This window comes from Castor canadensis, chromosome 14, assembly GCF_047511655.1.
Source record: "Castor canadensis chromosome 14, mCasCan1.hap1v2, whole genome shotgun sequence".
Classification (NCBI taxonomy): Eukaryota; Metazoa; Chordata; class Mammalia; order Rodentia; family Castoridae; genus Castor; species Castor canadensis.
Window position 1 is genome coordinate 80,370,905 of NC_133399.1, and position 18,876 is coordinate 80,389,780.

An 18,876-nucleotide genomic window follows, 5' to 3' on the forward strand; every position below is an offset into this window, starting at 1 on the left:
AGTTGAGTTATTTACTACTAAACAAATGAACATAATGAAAAAGCAAATCATAACAAAGGAATGCCTTAATTTTATCATCAGGAAAATATGTCGCTGTAGATATGGAACATAATTTTGGTCAAGTAACACTTGAAAATAGTGATGTTACTTGTCAGTTTAAACAAAATTACAATGGAAGAATTTCAAAACTGAAAAAAAAGTCTGAGGTCCTCAATTCCAAGCCACTGCTTTTAACATGTCTTCTGAGGCATCCATTGGTATATTGTTATCCAGCCAGAGTCAGGCAGTTGGCAGCACAGCACAGATTCGAACTCACATCTCCTGGCATCCAGCACAGCACATATATGCATCTTGTCCTTAAACTTCATGGCCCCATTCAACCACTATCAAATTTACTGGGCATGCCACTTCTATAGGAAAACAAGTAACTTTGACTTTAAAAAAAAAGTATGAGAAACAAAATACTAAACGCCTTGTATTTGTTACCTCAGCTCAAAACACTTTTAAACTGGCAAAAGGGTTTCAAAAATCAAATGATTATTATTATTATAAATATACGTTTTATAGGTAAGATAATCATCCCTTTCTCTACCTCCTGTGCAACCTGAGGGATTCTAGAAATTAATGGATCCTGTGTCTAAACGAGAACTCTCAGTAGAGGATCCCTATCCAGACACTACATAGTATCTCACAGGAAGAAAATCTCTGATACAGAACCCCTACCCATTCTCCATCTTCACCCTTCCCCTAAAAAAGGCACAGATTACTCTAACACTCTAGTGACAAGATTAGATCTTTACAGGTTGTGGTTCATAGAGAAGGGTTTAAATTATATTTCATATTACTATTCACATATAGACTCTCTACTGGTAGGATTTACCCAAAGCCAAATTATAAGCCAGGCTGAGTATGTGCCTGAGGCTTTTTCTCTTGCCTCCTTCGTCTACTACCCTGCAAGGGTCTTTCCTATATCTAATTAACCAACAGCTACTCTCAGGAAAGGATCTTATCTGCCAGTCCTTGAAAATATAACACTTTAGACCTCTGTGTATCATTTATTGGCTTGAAAGACAATAACAAAACTCATGAAATTACTGACCTAGATAACTATTCAGTCTCATGGAGAAACAATTCATGTGTTTATTAAAATGCAGTTGATTTTTTTTTTAAAAAAATTTTCTGCTATGTACAGATAATATTAATTTTATTACTTAAAAACAAAAGCCAAAGACAAAGTAAATTACACATAAGCTCCACTGAAAATTATAAAGTTCACTTTTTACACCATTTCTTTTTTCATTAAAAACTTTAGAAATTTCAAATGCATAGAGAAACTGACAGGAAACAGCTCATACTCTATGTACATAGAGTTTATCACAATGAATAACTATAGCATACTCTAAGATGCTCAATTTACAGTTAAATTTATGAGCTACATTCTCTGAGTACTACGCCTGTGGCATGGCAGTTAGTAGTTTTGTATATTTCTAGTTCTTCAAATTCTGAAATATAAAAGCAGCATAAAACCAAATTTCAATTTCCTCTATGATTGAAAGGCAAATATGCAAAGTTCTATGGCTCTCTTACTGGAATTTTCCATAATGTGAGACTCTTGATACAAAAGAAACATACATCAGTTTCAGTAGATTAAATATCTTAAAAAGAACAGGAGTGTAAGAGCATGAACATTCAATTTTAATGTATCCAAATCCAGTAAGGAATGAGAAGGCAAAAAACTGAAGACAGCAAAGAAGACCAGTTTTTACCTTCTTCTAGGCTACTTTCCTTTTCCTCTTCAGTGGCTTGAAAAGTGATCCCCAAAATTCATGTCCATGCAGAACCTCAGGATGTGTCTTATTTAGAAATAAGATCTTTCCAGATGTAATCAGTCAATTCGAGGTAATCCCGAATTAGGATGGGCCCTAAATCCATTGAGTGGTATTCTTCTAACATGAGGAAATACAAAAACAAGGAAAGGATACACAGGGACCAAGAGGGAAGAAGGCCACATGAAAATGGAGGTAAAGACTGGAGTAATGCAGGAACAAGCCAAAGAATGCCTGAGCTACTAGTAACTGAAAGAAGCCGAGGACTCTTCACTAGAGCCTTCAGTGGACACAGGGCCCTGAAGCTCCTTGATTTGAAATTTCGAGCCTCCAAAACTTTGAGAGAATAAATTTCTGTTGATTTAAGTTTGCAGTAATTACTTACAGCAGTCAAAAGGAACCAATACATCTTCAAATGCCTTAAAAAAAAAAAGAAAAACACTAATGAAGAATTGTAACTTTCATGGGCTTATACAGTACTTTTGTTCTGTTTTGTTTTATGTGTTCTTTGGTAATTTACACAAAAATTTAAATTAAGCCATCAACCTGTAGCATACTGTATTTTGGATTCAATAATGATTTAGCTAAATGAGAACTAAATTAATCTTTGGTCTCTAATATAAGAAACAGAAAAAGCCGGGCACTGGTGTTTCCCATCTGTAATCCTACATACTTGGAAGGCTGAGATTGGGAAGACTGGTTTGAGGCCATCCTGAGCAAATAGTTTGGTAGACCCTCATCTCTAAAATAACTAAAGCAAAGTGGACTAGAGATGTGGCCTGAGTGGTAGAGCTCAGCTGCTTTGCAAGCACAAAGCCCTGAATTCAAATCCTAAGCCCACCAAAAAAAAAAAAACAGAACAAAATATTGTCAACACAAATTTGAAAACCAAAACCACTTTGACAACATTTTATTTTTACTGGTTAATATTCATTACTGTATCGTAACAACTATACTACCGGTAGAATTATTGTTTCATTTTCTACTACAGTAAGTATTAGTGAATTTCTTACATCTTGTATTAATGGAGTACTGATGTCAAACACATGGTAGGTCCAAGACTATTTATCAAATTAAACTGAATACTCTAGCTGTGTATTACTGTTACAAAGAGCTAAGGAGAGTGATTTCTAATTCCCTAGGTCTTTGGCAAAAACATTTACTTATTTGTCCCATGCTTTAGTTCCAGCCGCTATAGCAAAATACCATAAACTAGGTGGATTATAAGCAACAGAAATTTATTTCTCATAGTTCTGGAGCCTGGAAAGCTCAAGATCAAAGTGCAAACAGATGCCAGGTCTAGTGAGGACCTGCTTCCTGGTTCAAAATCAGCGGTCTTCTGCTGTCTCCCCACATGGCAGAAGAGGAAGGGAACACTCTTTTGTAAAGGCACCAATCCCATTCTTCAGCGCTCCACCCTTATGATCTAATCACCCCCCAGAGTGCCCCACTTCCAAATGTACTCAAGAGTATATTATGTTTCAACATAAAAAACATTCATTCCATAATACCCCCCCACAAAATTTAATGTTTTATCATAGTACTTAATAAAAAAAAATCACTGCAAGTGCAAATTTACTACACTTATTTCCTTAGGAAAAACTTAAATACTAGAAAATAAGTTTAATAGGTTGAGTGTTTTACTCAACTCACCTGAGAATTAATAATCAATATAGCCTTCCCATGGCCCACTCCCCCAAAAGCCTCCATGGTATCGTCACAGACATTCTGTCTACATAATATGCCCATAGACCTTCAAAGATTAAAACCTAGTTAATTCAGGAGTGACCATCAAAAGAATAAACATATGTAGGCAAGGAATACTGATTACTTAGAGGTGAAGAGGGGCATATTTACAAAGCTTCAAATTCAACAAAAAACAAAAGTATATTAATATTATTAAATACAAAATGTCATTAAGTATTTATAAGGTTAACAATAGTAGTTATTTTGTAGTTAAACAGAGCTATGGTTCTCTCATATAACCTGTCAAAAAACATAAATACAATTTTCTGATATCACCTGAAAAGGCTCAAAGTGTTAACTGAGTAATTTTTTAACTTTTTTTTGGGGGGGTGGGGACAGTATTAGGGTTTGAACCCAGGGCCTCACGCTTGCTAGGCAGGTAGTCAACCCAACCCTTTTGCTTTAGTTATTTTTCAGGCAGGATTTCATATTTTTTGCCAGGGCTGGCCTGGACTACAATCCTCTTACTTAAACTTCCCTTGTAGATAGGACCACAGGTGCCAGTCACCACACATGATTTTTTTTGTTGCTGTTGTTGAGATGGGGTCTTGTTAATTTTTCGCCTGGGCTAGCCTCAAGCCAAAATCTTCCTGAACTCTTCCTCACAAGCAGCTGGGATTATAGAGGTGGGCCACCATGCTGAGCTAATTTTATGACTTTTAAAATAATAAATAAATCAATATACCTTGTATAGTACACATTATTGTCTGAAAGACAAAAACAATTTTAACTGTATATTTATAATGTCTTAAGAAACTGAACTAAAAGACAAATGCGGAGGCTGGGCAGTCAATCAACAATCTACTCTACTCAGAAAAAAGATGTTCTGGGTACAGTTATTCTGAGAGAGGAGAACTGCTGAAAAATAAAATGAGCAAATAAGCAAAATCCCAAAAAGAAAACATAGTCTCTTTTCTTGGAATGGGAATCCAAAAAAAGTGATAGAATAATTTAATACACTATATCTGTATGTGAATGCCATCTATTAAGAGCTCAGAGGAGGGAATAATAAGTAATAAGTTATAATATAATTTGGAATCACTTAGTTGCTAGAAGAAATGAACTGAGAAGAATTTGGGATACGAGTTGAAAAGGAGGAATCAAAAAGCTACATTAATGGAAATAACCTGTATGAAACCAAACTGGGAGTTAGCTATGATTTTTAGTCCTAGATCTGTCAAAGGTTAGCTTTATAAAACTTAAAAATGTCACCTGATCGTTTTGGGGTCTTGGTGTTGGAATTCATCCAATTCAACAATTACTTACTGAGTGTCAAATCAGGTGCCAGGTACTATTCTGGACTCTGAAGATAGCACAATGAATAGATGGCCCTGCTTCTGTGAAGCTTACATTCATAAACTATCAAATTTAAGATACTTAAGAGGAAGTCATGAATTGAAAATAGCAGGAAAAGTCCATCACTAGTTTCTCTACTTATACTACCTCCTTTTTATTAACAGCATTTACCAGAGAGATCTACTTCCAAACACACTGCATTATGTGACTGTGTTTTGTGACAAAAATCCCAATGGATTTTCAAATGCATATCTAAACCTTTTTATCTGAGATTCAAGGTCCTCCATATCCTTCAGTCAACTTTCTTAGCCTTATCTTCCAAAATTCTTTCATGAACTTCACGCTCAAAGTAGGTTATTTCATATTTTCTAATATACTTAACACATTTCAAATTTTAAAATTGTTCTTATGTCTTCCTCTGCCTGAAATGTTTTCTCCCTGTCATCTGTCCATAGTCCTACTGCTAGTTCAATCAAGCTTACATATTTTCTTGATGTAACACTATGATTTTCTGAGCACAGAAGAGATAAGATCAAGGTGAGGCCCAAGCAGGGCGATTTGTCTTTTTGTGCTGAAAAGTTTAAGACAAAGAAGCTACTGGGGAAGATATTATGAGATATGATTGTGATTCCAAGATAATAAACAGACCCCAAAAAAACCTCATTTGTAGAATCAACAGCTCTTGGTTATTGACTGAATATGAGTATATATACTGGAAAGAAATTAGTTTAAATGGACTCAAAACTGTATAATTATCAATAGAAAGATAAACAGCTTACAAGGTAGCACATAGTAGATTTTCAACAAATGCTGAGTAAATTTACTTTTTAAATTTATGGACTGTTTTTCAAGAAAGTAATAAATTCCTAAAATATACTAAGTATAATATATTGACTTCTATAGAAAGAGAAAACGTCTCATTAATCATAACCAAGTATAACATCTTAAACTCAGGGAACTACTGGATTGAAAGATATCATTTTAAAAAGAAATCAAGAATAGGTCTGCTCTTACACTTAAGAGAAGAAGGGGTTGTGTAATAAATAAATGTATAGAGCACTATCATGAATTGCTGTTAATGTTGCTTGTTTATTTAAAAGAAATATTACGAACAGCTTACACCCTTCCCATCTCACTCTTCCCTTTCCTCTCTTTCAACCCTTTCATAAGCAACCACTGATGTGTAGTTGGTGTATATCCTTCCTGTGCATAGAACTCTAGTATCTTTGGCCATAGAAGAAGTAGGCTTATTGTAGTGGTTGACATATATTTTGGTAATGTGAGTCACATTCTGGGACAGGGACTTTCATCAGGTTACAGATGACTAAATCTTTACAGGGTAACTGTAACAGCAGAATTCTCCTAAAGAAAAAAGTCTAAAATAAAATAATTTTAATATTGGTGAACTTAAGAAACAGAGAAATAATTCAATATATTATTACAAATTTACCTTTATTCAATTTTGACGGGCTCTCTCCTAGGGACCTGGTAACAATGAACCATTGTTTTATCAGAATTTAGAACTAGTTCATCTCTATTTCCATTTTTACACACTATAGTGATTAATAAACTCTTGAAGAGGTCTCCTTGAATGCAATACCTCATTAGAATTTAAAGTCTACCCTAGGCATTTGAAGTAGATATTTTGTTATTACTAATTGAGATATTCCTGGAAATAAGAGCTAGGGAAGAATTTTACAAAATATATGTAAGGAGATACTTTTTAACTAGAAAGATACTTTTTAACTAGAAAGATACTACCAACCTCTGCCTCTGTAAGTGTCCTTTTAAAATTTTGCATGTTTATTTCTACTCATGCTCTGCTTCAACTGAAGTGAAAAGAACGCAAGTCTACAATTCAAATGCCTACCTCTTGAGAAATTGACATATTAATCAGTACTAATACCTAATATTAATTAATAAATAAATAAGCATTTAACAGATCGGAAGGTTATACTGGTATCTGAGGCATGAAAACAATTCTGATTATAAAAGACCTGTATCTTAAATCCCCCGTTCCCAACTGGAGCCTAAATTTGAGCTTTGCTTTTTATATGAAATATAATATGCATGAAATTTAAATATACTTTAAAGAAACCAAACATATATCATACACTTATAGACCTTAGTAGTTTAAAAAGGCTATGAATCATTGTTTATTAAAAATCATACACTAAAAACAACTATAAAGCTTTAGCTTCTGAAATTCTAAATTTAATTGTTCTGCCCATTAAGGACAGCATTCTGGGATAGTCCTTAACCATGACATGTGAAAGGGGCCATAATGTATTGTTGCTCAACTCTTAAAAATAGTAGAATTCAGATTATTACCTTCAAATTGGCAATCTGAGAGTTATCTCCTTTTTCAAATGATACAGTCATTTCTTGATATAATACTGAAATTTCCCCTTTGAAAAGGCCTCGCAGACTTTTAGCATTATTTTTTTTTCCTGAATAGAAGTAACTGTGGTAAGTATACTCTCTTGAGAACAGATATAATTTTTTAAAATAGTCAATGTTGGCTAGTCAAGCTAAGCAATGAGGCATCCCTACATAACCAGAACTCTTTTTATTTGTGTTTTGCAAATAAACTCAATTTCAAAAGAACAGTTTCAAAAACGTTTTGGTTAATGGTACTATAATGAACACGGGAACAGCAACAATCTATTCATAATGAGGACAGCCCCCTTCATTTTCAGAATCTCTATCATAACCAAATACCACAGATAGCAAGCACAGATAGTTCACAGAAGGTGAGACCATGAGCATTTTCCTGAGAGCTGGTAAGAGCACTCCCTTCAGAGGGTTCCTCTGCAGGGAATGCTTTTTCTCCCTATTACTTAGGCAACCTCAATCAACAGAAAAGCCAGTACAAAGACCCCTCTTCCCTAACCTTACAAAAAGTGCAAAATATGCATAGAAAAGCAGGACACACATGCAAAAATAAGCTAACGCAGCAAACTGTAAAATATGTATTTGATTTTCTCACGCCATTTTTTAAACCATTTTCAGTTTGAACTTTCAGTTTTCAAGAATTCTGAACCAAGTTAAGAAATTCTATAGAAGATCTACAAGAACCACATTGTTTGCAGCCACTGGTCTGGTTTACTTTCCTTCTTTTACAGATATAATCCAGAAAAATCAAGCAACTGTTCCAAGTTCACACCATCATCTATGTTTGCTAATTTACCTGACCTCCTATGCAAAAGATCTTAGCAGACCAAAACTGTAAGAAACAAGTCCACCAAAAGATTAGCCTTGGGAACAAAGAAGTAAACACAAACATAATTTATCATTTTGCCAGGTTCAATAAATACTATTTTGATGTGTTAATAGCCTTTAATAGTAAAAACATTAGCCATCAATTAAATAAATAGGCCATTAAACGGGGAATAGATGTGTCAATAAAGGCATAATTTACTAATTTTCTGATCAATGATGCTAATCATTGTTGGATATTAATCAGGGAGGGGACATTAGCCATAACATGTAACACAGATGATCATTTATGATCATGTCTCACTCAAAAAAAAAGAAAAACTGAAGATTTAAAAAATACCAGAGAACAATATGAAAACATATACTCTCAATAAGTATTTGTTCACAAATGATTTATTTGCCTTCAGCAAATATGGAATTTAATGTTTAGTGTTTATGAAAGACTGTAAACATGTAAAGGCATTGTATTTCCAGCCTGTAACAGAAAAGAGAATTTACATGTAAAGCAAAGTTAGAACTAAAATCTAAACAAATCCTAATTTCACAAATATACTAGATGCCAAATTTAGTAATAAAGGATATAAATTTGAAAATAGGACAAAACTGAGGTCCTAATCTCATTTTGTAATTCAGCAGTTCAATAATGTTATGCAAATTATTTAATCTCATTAAACCTCTATTTTCTTATCTATAAAATAAGGAGGATAATATTTACTTCATATATAGTCTAGTACATAGTAGGTGTTTTAGGTTCTCTGGGGTCCAAGTACTTCTTAGAAGGTGATGTGGGCTCTCCAGACATTCCCAAGGCACAAAGCACTACCTAAGTATGTTCTTGGCTGGGTTCAAACCTTGGCCTAATAAAAAACATACTTAACTTTCCTGTGCCTCAGTTTCCCTGTGTTTAAAGCAGGGATTATAAGATATTGAACTGAGTGACTTGTTCTGGAAATGAAATAATATCTGTAGAAAGTTAGCATAGAAGAGAGCTTTTATACATACCTGACATATATGAACTATTATTAGGTCTTGGCTTCTCTACTTACAAAATGTGTATTCACAATTAAATGATTTCCAATATTTTCTTTTGTTTTGAAGTTTCTAATTCTATGCTTTTTCATAAGAGAAGACAGTAGCATTAGCTTTTAAAATTTTACTCCTCACCTTTTAGTGGAAAAAAAAAATCTTTGGGCAACAAAAACATGGAAGGCATACCAGCTCTTGTTCCAACCTGTCATTCTAAAGAATATACAGTAAGCCCTCCTTATTTGCAGACTTATTACACATGCTTTTGACCAAGAATAATTTTTAAAAAATGTTAAATTTAAAAACTCAAAGGAAATTTCAAAAACAAAGAATTTTTAATTGCCATGCACACATTCCACTGCTCAATGATGTGGAGAAGCTCTCAGTCAGTCCTGTGTTTTCCTCAGCTGTGCTTAAGTCATGTGTGACCTGCAGATATGGAATCTGCTGAGTGTTTTCTATGCACTTAATTTTGTAAAAACACAGTATGCCCCCCCAAAAGCTAATGGCATCCCAAAAGCAAGGTAAAAGTTATGGTAATCTCACAAGACAAGAACAGTACATAATGTGCTTAAATGAAGTGATAAAGAAACTGGGAAGCGCTGTCAGAAAAATGAATCAAACATATGCAGTACAGAACTGAAGTCCAGGTACCCTGAACATGTGTGGTTTTTCTCAACAGTGGTCTCCTTAGAACCACAGACCTCTGGATACCAAGGGTTTACCGTATCTTCCCTACAGAAGTTACCCAAAGAGCCTTGTGCGATATATGTACCAGTTTAAAAAAAATGTATTAGAGCCAGACAAGGCTGTGCATATCTGTAGTCCCAGCTACTCAGTAAGGTTAATTTTTAAAATCCTTAACCATGAAAATCAGTATTTGGTCCACCTGAAACAGCTAACATCTAACCAGAATGTAACTATCCAAAAATCATACCTGACTAAAAATGCAAAGAAAGGAGATATGAGGCCAAAATTCTTCCAAGCAGCCTAAATGAACTGTTCCTAAGATTAGGTGAGAAGACCTGACATTTTCTACTTCTATCTTATGCATAAATCACAGTAACAAGAAAATAATCTTAGTTGTTTAATAACAATGTAAAAAAAAGTGGGAATTGAGAGCATGACAAGGTAAGAAAATGAAAAGTCTACCTTAAAAATTATACCCATACTTGAACTACACATACAATTTAAAATGCTTAACAAATGAGGTCACAGATGTAGCTCAGTGGTGGAGCACCTGCCTAGAATGTATGAGACCCTGCATTCAATCCCTTGCAAAAACAAACAAACAAAAAACAAAGAAAGAAAGAAAAGAAAATTTAACAAGACAAGAAGGATACAATATTTAGAACAGATTTCAAATTTGAAACCACATGGATCTAGATTCAGATCACCATTCCACCGCTTAACACAACACTTATATAATCTTGAACTTACTTAACCTATGTAAGTAAAAATTTCCCCATTGGCAAAATGGTAAATCTTGTAAGAAAACGAAATGATGCACAAAACACTTAGCACAATAAGTGCTCAAAAACAGTTGGCATTGCTAATAGGGGTCCATTTAGACTAGACTACCTAAGTTGCTAAGGCAACTGTTATGTTTTAACACAAAATGGTAACATAACTGATGTTCATTATAATGACCTTCAGTCACCAAGAAATGAAATTATATTTAGTATATACATTCAATAAACATTCATCAAACATTTATTGACTAACTACTGTTTTTCCAGCATTGTGGTTGGTGTGGTATAGAAAAATGAACAAGATACAGTGTGACCTGAAAGAACTTGTTCCCTGGTTGGGGGTGGGGGGAGAAGAAATGTAAACAAATGATGGTATTACATGTTAAGTGCTGAAACAGAAATATGCATCTGGTGCTGTGGAAGCATAGACCATAGACAAGGGAGTAGCCAGCTTTGCCCCAGGCAGTAAGGAAGGGCTTCAGAGAAGAAATGCCATGCAAGTAGGCTCTTGAAAGATTTGTGGCATGGTAACAATAGATACACATAGCACAGACAAGTGAAAGTGCTGAAGCATCTGTGGAAGGGTATGAGGAGAAAAGAGCAATGGAGGGTGAGGAAGATCATCAAGGGTCTGATAAAACATGATTCAGAATGACATTTGTAATGACAGTGTGGAGGCTGGATTAAAGCGATAGGCAGAAAGCAGGGCAACCAGAGTAGAAAACTAATGAAACAGCCTAAGTAAGAAATGAAAAGTGGCTGGATTTAGGCTTTGATTGAGGGAATAGAGTGGAGACAGGAGAGTTTATAACTCATTTTGAATATATTGCAATCCAATATGTTTGTTTTTTTTAAATAAACGATTCTTAAAGGAATAAATCCTTTCAGATTAAAAAAAATGGTGATTTTCCTGAAGGAACTACTTTTGGTGATTTTTTAAGTTCCTAAGATTTTAGTCTTACATAATTCACAGCAGGCTGATAAGGAGATATTTCTGATAAATCTTGAAGTAACATTTTAGGTATTTTGATAAGGGGCCAATTTTTTCTTTCTTATGATAAGATTTGTATTTAGCTCTAATTAGTTACAACAAAAAAGAATTTAGGAAAAAAGTAAAGCTTAAGCTAAACTCCAATCAGTAATATCTGACAGCTTTGCCTAGGAAAACAAAAATCTTGTATGCAGCCCTTAATTGCTTTAACCAGAGTTTCCGAAAAGGTTAGGTCTTGTACTGTATTTAATAAAACTCTTCCTCTTATTGAACAATACTTGTTCAAATATTTAAGCAAGAATTCCATTTTATTAGAGTTGATATAAAATATATCACAAGAAAAATACTGGCAATAAAATTGAGAAATATAAACTATAAATCTTATCATTTTGTTTTACCTTCTTAAGGAAGTGATGACTCTAGAACAGCAGCAATAGAACTACTAAAACTTGAATAACCTTCAAGTAAACATACTTAGGCACTTGTTAAAACAAACATTATTCCCACTGCTGAAATTGAAGTTGGCAACTCTTTCCTCTTAATAGCTTAAAAAACAATTTAAAAAGTAGAATAGTAGCTTCTTGCAAAAAAACTCATCATCATTAAAAGACCCTTAAAAGCAAATACAGAATGGTCAGCCAGCCTGATCACCTTAATTTTTAACGAAGGGATAGTTCCGTGTATATGTATCAATGTATAAAACTTATGAAGGAAAATCTATCATGAAAAGGAAACTAATCTTAATTTTCACCTTCACAGTGATGATCCATAATGAGGAAATAGTATGTGAAAACACAAAAAAGGAAATAAGAAAGCAATATGTAAAAATCTGTCAGTGATAAAACAAGCAGGGGTGGCTGCCATAAATGACCGAATAGCTTTTTCCACCTCCATCAAGGTCACTTCACCCAGGATGGGCTCAATCGGATGATAATGCATTTAACCACTTTCCTAGCCCTCACAAATCCAAATAGCCTTATTAACTACCCTAGCCTTTCAGTGTTTCCCTGAACAAAGATAATTAAGCAGATGTACTGCCCCCTACTATCACAGGACTTGAAAGACAAATAAACTTTTAAGAGCACAGCCAGGTATCTACTTCATTAATGTACAACTTTTAAGCAAGAGGTAAAATGAAATAATGGTTAAATAATTATAAAAGGTTAACAACATTAAATTTGTTATATAAGGTAATTTTGTTTTATTTAAAAGAAAAGGCATAAAAAGTGTTCCAGACTACATTTTACAGGTCTCTAGACAACAGGTCCTTTCTTTCCCTGCTGTACAGAGTTTAAGACTATGGGGGGGGGGGGGAAGAAAAAAAAAAGACTATGGGAAAAAGGTGCTGTGCAGACTAATATTAAAAGAATGCATTAGAAATTCAAACATTATCTTAATTTTTTAAATTTAGTTTAGTATATATTATATTAGCCATTCTGGAACATTTTATAATACATTCTGCCTTCTAATTGTAAAAACAAGACCTATTTGTCAAACATTACTTAATATTAAAAGACGAGAATAACACTTGAGAAACTTTTTTTCTTTTAAATGCTATAACATGTGGTTCCCAAGTCTAACTATTATTTAAATGTGATTTGCCTTCAAATTACATTTTCAATCATTACTCGTCTTGTGAAATTAATTTACCATCACTAAAATCTATGACATAAATTGTTTCTGTGGCTTCAAAGAGGTAGTTGTTTTTAGCTTGATACAGTAAAAAATTAAAAGTAGGTATTTCAAAAGTTAAGCACAGGATTTGTTAATGAATAGCTAGTTTTGGAAATCAACATGTAAACATCAATTTTGAAAGAACTGGTCTCTTAAGTGTTAAAACTGACCATTTCAAACCTGCTAAAATATTTAATATGTAATCTCTACACACCATACAGTTATTCTGTTTGAGGAAAAACAAAACTACACATGACAAAAACCAAACTATGCATTCCAAATACCTAGTGATACCTCAGTTCACATTTAGACAAAACTTTAAATCACAAAAATTTTATTTTATATTACTTATTGCTAGAGAACTCCACAATGCCAAAAAACCTGATAAATGTAAATGTAGTAAATTTCTAATGCAAACTATGTTTTAGGAGAATTAAGCATTATTTTGGCTTTAAAACATCAGTGTTTCAGGATATGGACTTACTTTCATGTAAGATTATAGCCAGAATGGCACTTACGATTGATAACTTAAAATCTACATGCTTCAGACCTTCAGACTTCTCCAGATCAATGTGATAGAGCAAAAACCTTAGTAATAACCCTAATCTAAGCCTTTGGGAATCCTCTTGCCCTCTCTCCATTCCTCTAACAGCCCTCATTCTTCCATCCCTATCTCAGTGCAGGGAAGTTTGCAACTTGTTTTTGTGACTGTTGTATTAGCCAAGAACCAGGTCACTGGAAGATATAATTTATTAAACACTCTAATAGCAGTGGGTCTGATTTTTAACCATAACTATTCAGAAGTTCTGGTCAAACCCAAAAGAGTACAGTTCACTATAAGGTTAAAAAAATGCTCCAAATTTATTTATTGACTTTCTTAGTTCAATTTATCACTCTATGTCCTTCCTGGTACCATTTCACAGCATCCAATATCCATAAAGAAGAATAGCCTATTTTTCAAGTGTCAGGAGCTTTAAAAGCACCCATACGCTAACACAGAATAATTAAAGGCAAATTTTAATTTAAACTACATATATATGTATGTATATCTTCACCTATATTTGCAGAGTAAGAAATCCATAGTGAAGCTGTAATATACCATATTAGAGTAAAATTTAAACTTTTTAAAAAGAGGAAAAGTTAATATAAAATAACTCATTTAGATTAAAAAAAAACTTAAAGCAAATATCCTATTTTTAGCATTCACATCTGGATTGCTAGATAGTTTGTTAAAAAAATCTTTACTCATAATTGTTTAAAGTAAAGCCCAGGAAACAAAATAAATTATAAACATAAAAAACTGATGTTCCAAAGCCCAATCTCTTAATTGCTTATCAGAGCTGAAAATAGATCCTTTTTCTTCACTAATTGAATGGGTCTTGTTAAACCTTTTGAAATGCACTTTAGAAAATACAAGAATACAGCTTAGAACAGGTTCTTTAATTTGGGTCATTTTCTGTTACTTGCAGTGGTGATGGGTGCTTAGCAACGCTGTTCTGGTGGCCCTTTTAAGGAAATGAATACCTGGAATACAGCATTTTAATCTATCTTATGGCATTAATTATCAAGATCACTGTATTTAGACAGTGCCTCTTTTGCCACTGCCTTCATTGTGAAAGACAGGAGTCCCCTGATAAATTGAATGTATTAAGTCAGATGACAGAAGATCTTGTGCACCCCTTACCAAGTGAAAAAATGTAAGGACTTAAAAAGGGTTCCTTAAAATGTTTAGACAAAGATGTTACAGTGAAAATTTATGTTTGGAGTCCACAATCAGTTGCTTCTCCTCTCCTAAATCTTCAGCTTCTCTTCTCCTAAATCCTTAGGAGAAATAAATTCTATCATGCTCCCCACTAGGCCACTGATCTCCAAGAAGCATGTACAACAAAACCAAAATTTACTAAGCTTTTATTTGGGAAAGACTTGCAGGATATTTCAAATGTTAGTTTTTAATAAAAAGATCGTTTACAAGAGAGTAACAAAAATATTTAAAATCATGATGAAGTTATTCCTTCGTATTTCTTATAATGTACTCAAATGATTAACTACCAGGAAGACCAGGAGACAAGGTGAAATATACAGATACCAAGTAGTTTCTAAGGAATCAAACTGCTATGTTATATTCTGCCCACATTTTATTAATAATCAATAAATCAGGTTAAGAATCAAGTCATTAAAAACATTCCATATACTATTTTTTTCTGATCTCAATTGTCATTGTTAAAAGTACAACTCTTCTAACTTTTTCCTCGTAATTACACAATTCATTTTAGATTTCATATTCTGAAGAAGGTGAAGCTCTTTTACCTCCCCATTCCTCTCTACCTTTGCAGCTAGTAAGAGATCAAGTGACTCCCTCTTTGTCTAGCATGTATCCTAATTTCAGTCTTCCAAGGCCAATTTTTTAAAGGTTTTAACACTTAGCCCACAAAGATGAAACAGGAACCACATTTACAACCGCCATCGTATTTTTTTTTACCTTTCAGTCTTTATGTATAATCAGCATGTCTTTAAATCAAACATACTTTCTACTGCATTTCAAATGTATCATTAGACTACACAAATCACATGATAAAATGGAATAACACCAAAATTCCTTAAGTTTTTCAACCACTGAAAACACATGGCCTCTGCTTGGGGCTTGGGTGTTTTAAACATTACAGATGCATTTTTAATGCTTGAGAATCCATTGGGAGGGAAAAAAAAAAAACACCACCCAAAATGTGGGACACAAGCAATATACGCTGCACTCAAATATACTGCTTTCTCTGGATATTTTCAATTCCTTAAGAACTACTTTAACAATTAGCACACGGAGGGTTCTGGATGGCTTTCTGAAACATTTAAAACCAGAGAACAAAAGGTTTGTTTTAAAAATGAAAACCTTGGCTTGTCCAACTCCAGACGTGAATCTGCTTTCAATTACTGAAAGTATTTCCACTTTAGTGCGAGGGGATCAAATCTTCAACGACACCATCTTAAGGCACTGAATTTGATTATATTAGCCTTGCAGAAGACAAAATGACTTTGTGACACAGGCACATCTATCATTTCCAAGATACTGCAGAAAGATAGGGACACCAGCACAGCAGAGGGAGGAAATGTGGTCTCTCATTCTGAGAGCTGCCAGCGACCTTTGTTTTATTTTATTAACGCACGCTCATAAATGGGCAAATGATTCTGGACTCGCACAGATCTTGCACAAGTTTTTCCAAACCATCCCCAACTCTTTTTCTTCCCCACGGGAGCAACCTGCCTGGAAGCCCGGCTGCAAAGTTGCTCTGTAAAACCCTCGCACGACAAAAGCACACACCAAGTATTTCGCAGGCGGAAAACTGCTCTTTTCACCACCAAGATTATTTCGCACCTTTTTCCCCATTAAGCAATTAGTGTGATGGATTTCTGTTAATGGAACCAAAGCGCGGCTCACTGAAGCTCAATGCAGATTTTTAAACATCTCAGACACAAATTATCCAAAATCATTCTTAACTCCCCCACGAATTCGATAAGCTACATCGCAAAAGTCACCGAAAGAGGAGAGGGAGAGAGAGAGAGAAGGAGGGACGGGGAGAGAGGTCGCGCTTTTACCTTCTGGGTTAGGGCTGTATGTTACTCATTAAAAAAAAAAAGATCCATCTAATTAAAAATACCGGAAACAAAAGACTCCATTTTTCCCGCGGCTACCTGCACCACTCCGGATGACGAAGAGTCATCGAGAAAGTTCAGCCTCCACCTCTTCTAAATCCTTCAATTTGGTCCCTCAGGGGTTAAAAAAAAAAAAAAAAAAAACCCGCTTCATGTCAAGATGCTAACGTGGCCTCTGCACAGGTTCGAACCCGCGCCTCGCCGCGCCTCCTCCCCTGCCGACCCAGCCGGGGAGAAGAGCAGAGCCGCCACCGCCTCGGCCACCGCCACCACCACCTCCGCCTCCGCCACCACCACCACCTCCGCCACCTCAGCCGCCGCCGCCGCGTGCCCGGGTGGCGAGCGACCGAACCAAGCCGAGCCGGGGAGCCGCGCGACGCTCCGCCCGTCCGCCCGCCTCAGGCCGCCGCCGCCGCCGCCGCCGCTCACCCACCTCGCCGCGGCGCGCCCTCGCCGTGGCCGTGCGGAGCCGAGCCCGGCGCTGCCAAGTTGCCTGGGTCGGGAGCGTATCATGTTACAGCGCCGGGCGCGGGGCTCGGGCTGCGCGCGGCAGCCAGACGTGATAGGCTGAGGCTCTGTTTACACCCGGCCGCCGAGGGGGCGGCGGCGACGCTTAACCCCTTCGGGCCGGGCCGGGCCGCCCCGTCAGCCCTGCGCCCGCCGCCGGCCCCGCACACAGCACACGCGCGCACTCACGCACGCGGGCCGCGCGTCGCTCGCGAGCCGGTGTCAGACTCTCGGGAGGCGGGTGGCGTCCAGCCCTCCCCGCGCCTCAGGGTTCGCGACCCCCGGGTTCGGGCAGAATCGAGCCTCTCGCCCCGCGCCACTTTCCCGGCTTGCAAAAGCAGCTGTCGCCCGACCCCTGCTCCACCACCTTCCGCGCTTCACTCGGCTGCGGGATGCCCCGCGCTCCGCGTTCCCGGCCGGACTGAAGTGCCCAGCCCTCGGGAGCGCATCCTGGCGGGCAGAGGGGTTCGCCGACGGTCCCCCAAGTCTTCGCACCCGCGGGGCGTGCGCGGCGCGCGTGTGGATGTCTCCGGGGGTGGGGGGACTTTGCGGGGACCCGCGCAGCCCGCGCTCGGCCGCGGCCGCCACCGCGAGCCCGGAGCCCCGCAAACGCCGCGGAGACTCGGGCGCCGGCCGCGGGGACGGTGGGAGGGGGGATCCTGGGCTAGAGCGCGGCAGAGCTAATGTGCTGTACTGCTAAATAAATGATGCTTCAGTATTGCAGCACTTAGATTTTTATTTTTAAAAACTGTCCGTTTTTCCTTCCATTGCCACTTACATCATCTTTGCATTGCCTCCAGTCCAACGTCCTGCTTTAAAGTCTGTCTTCTAGAATATTCCACCTACCCCCGTCAGCCTCTTCCTCCGTTAAACTGAGAACTGAATGACTATTAGCAATTCTTGGATTTTGTAGTGTTTCCTTACAATGACTTCAAACTCAAGTATTGTATAAAACACAAGGAAGGAATCAAAAATACAGTACTATTATTAACTCGTTTCACATTTTAGCTCTGTTCCAAATATAAACAAACCAAACCAAAAAAAAATTAATATGGCAAGAAAGGAAAGATCAGTCTTTCCCTTCTCTTATCATTAGAAGATTACACTTAGAATTCTCTCCTCCCCCGCCCTATTTTTTTCCTTTAAAGACTAAATTCTATCCACAGTCCCAAGATTTAACAGTAACAGCAATTCCTTTTGTCTTTTTTGGCACGTTACCTTTACCTCGACTTTTCCCACTTTTTGTACCTAATGCTACAGGGATGTGAATACAGCTCCTACACGTATTTGGAGACTTTTCCTTCTCAATTTCCACTGCCTTCTAACAAACCCATCGCTGTACGGGGAAATACTGATGCTACTCCATGTTTAAGCAGAGCCTCTTCACCTCTCTTGCAGTAACTCTGACTGTCCTCATGCCAGGACTCACAGGCCGTCCTATTACAACAAGCCTGTGTATTCTTCTCTTAATAAT

At 36.7% G+C, this 18,876-nt stretch overlaps 1 protein-coding gene across 28 annotated transcripts in view; it reads right to left on the reverse strand.

Annotated features, from left to right (window-relative positions):
* The window catches only part of Tenm3 (teneurin transmembrane protein 3), a 2,373,066-nt gene that overhangs the window by 311,118 nt on the left and 2,043,072 nt on the right, over nucleotides 1–18,876 (reverse strand). The window contains exon 1 of one of the 28 annotated variants that reach the window (XM_074054925.1): nucleotides 17,329–17,477. The exons of 24 other annotated variants lie outside the window; for them this stretch is intronic. The gene's annotated coding sequence lies outside the window, so the exon portion shown is untranslated. Of the gene's footprint in view, nucleotides 1–1,766; nucleotides 12,982–16,838; nucleotides 17,136–17,328; nucleotides 17,478–18,876 lie in introns of those variants that run through there. 3 more of the 28 variants (XM_074054926.1, XM_074054928.1, XM_074054927.1) reach the window with 3 other exon arrangements.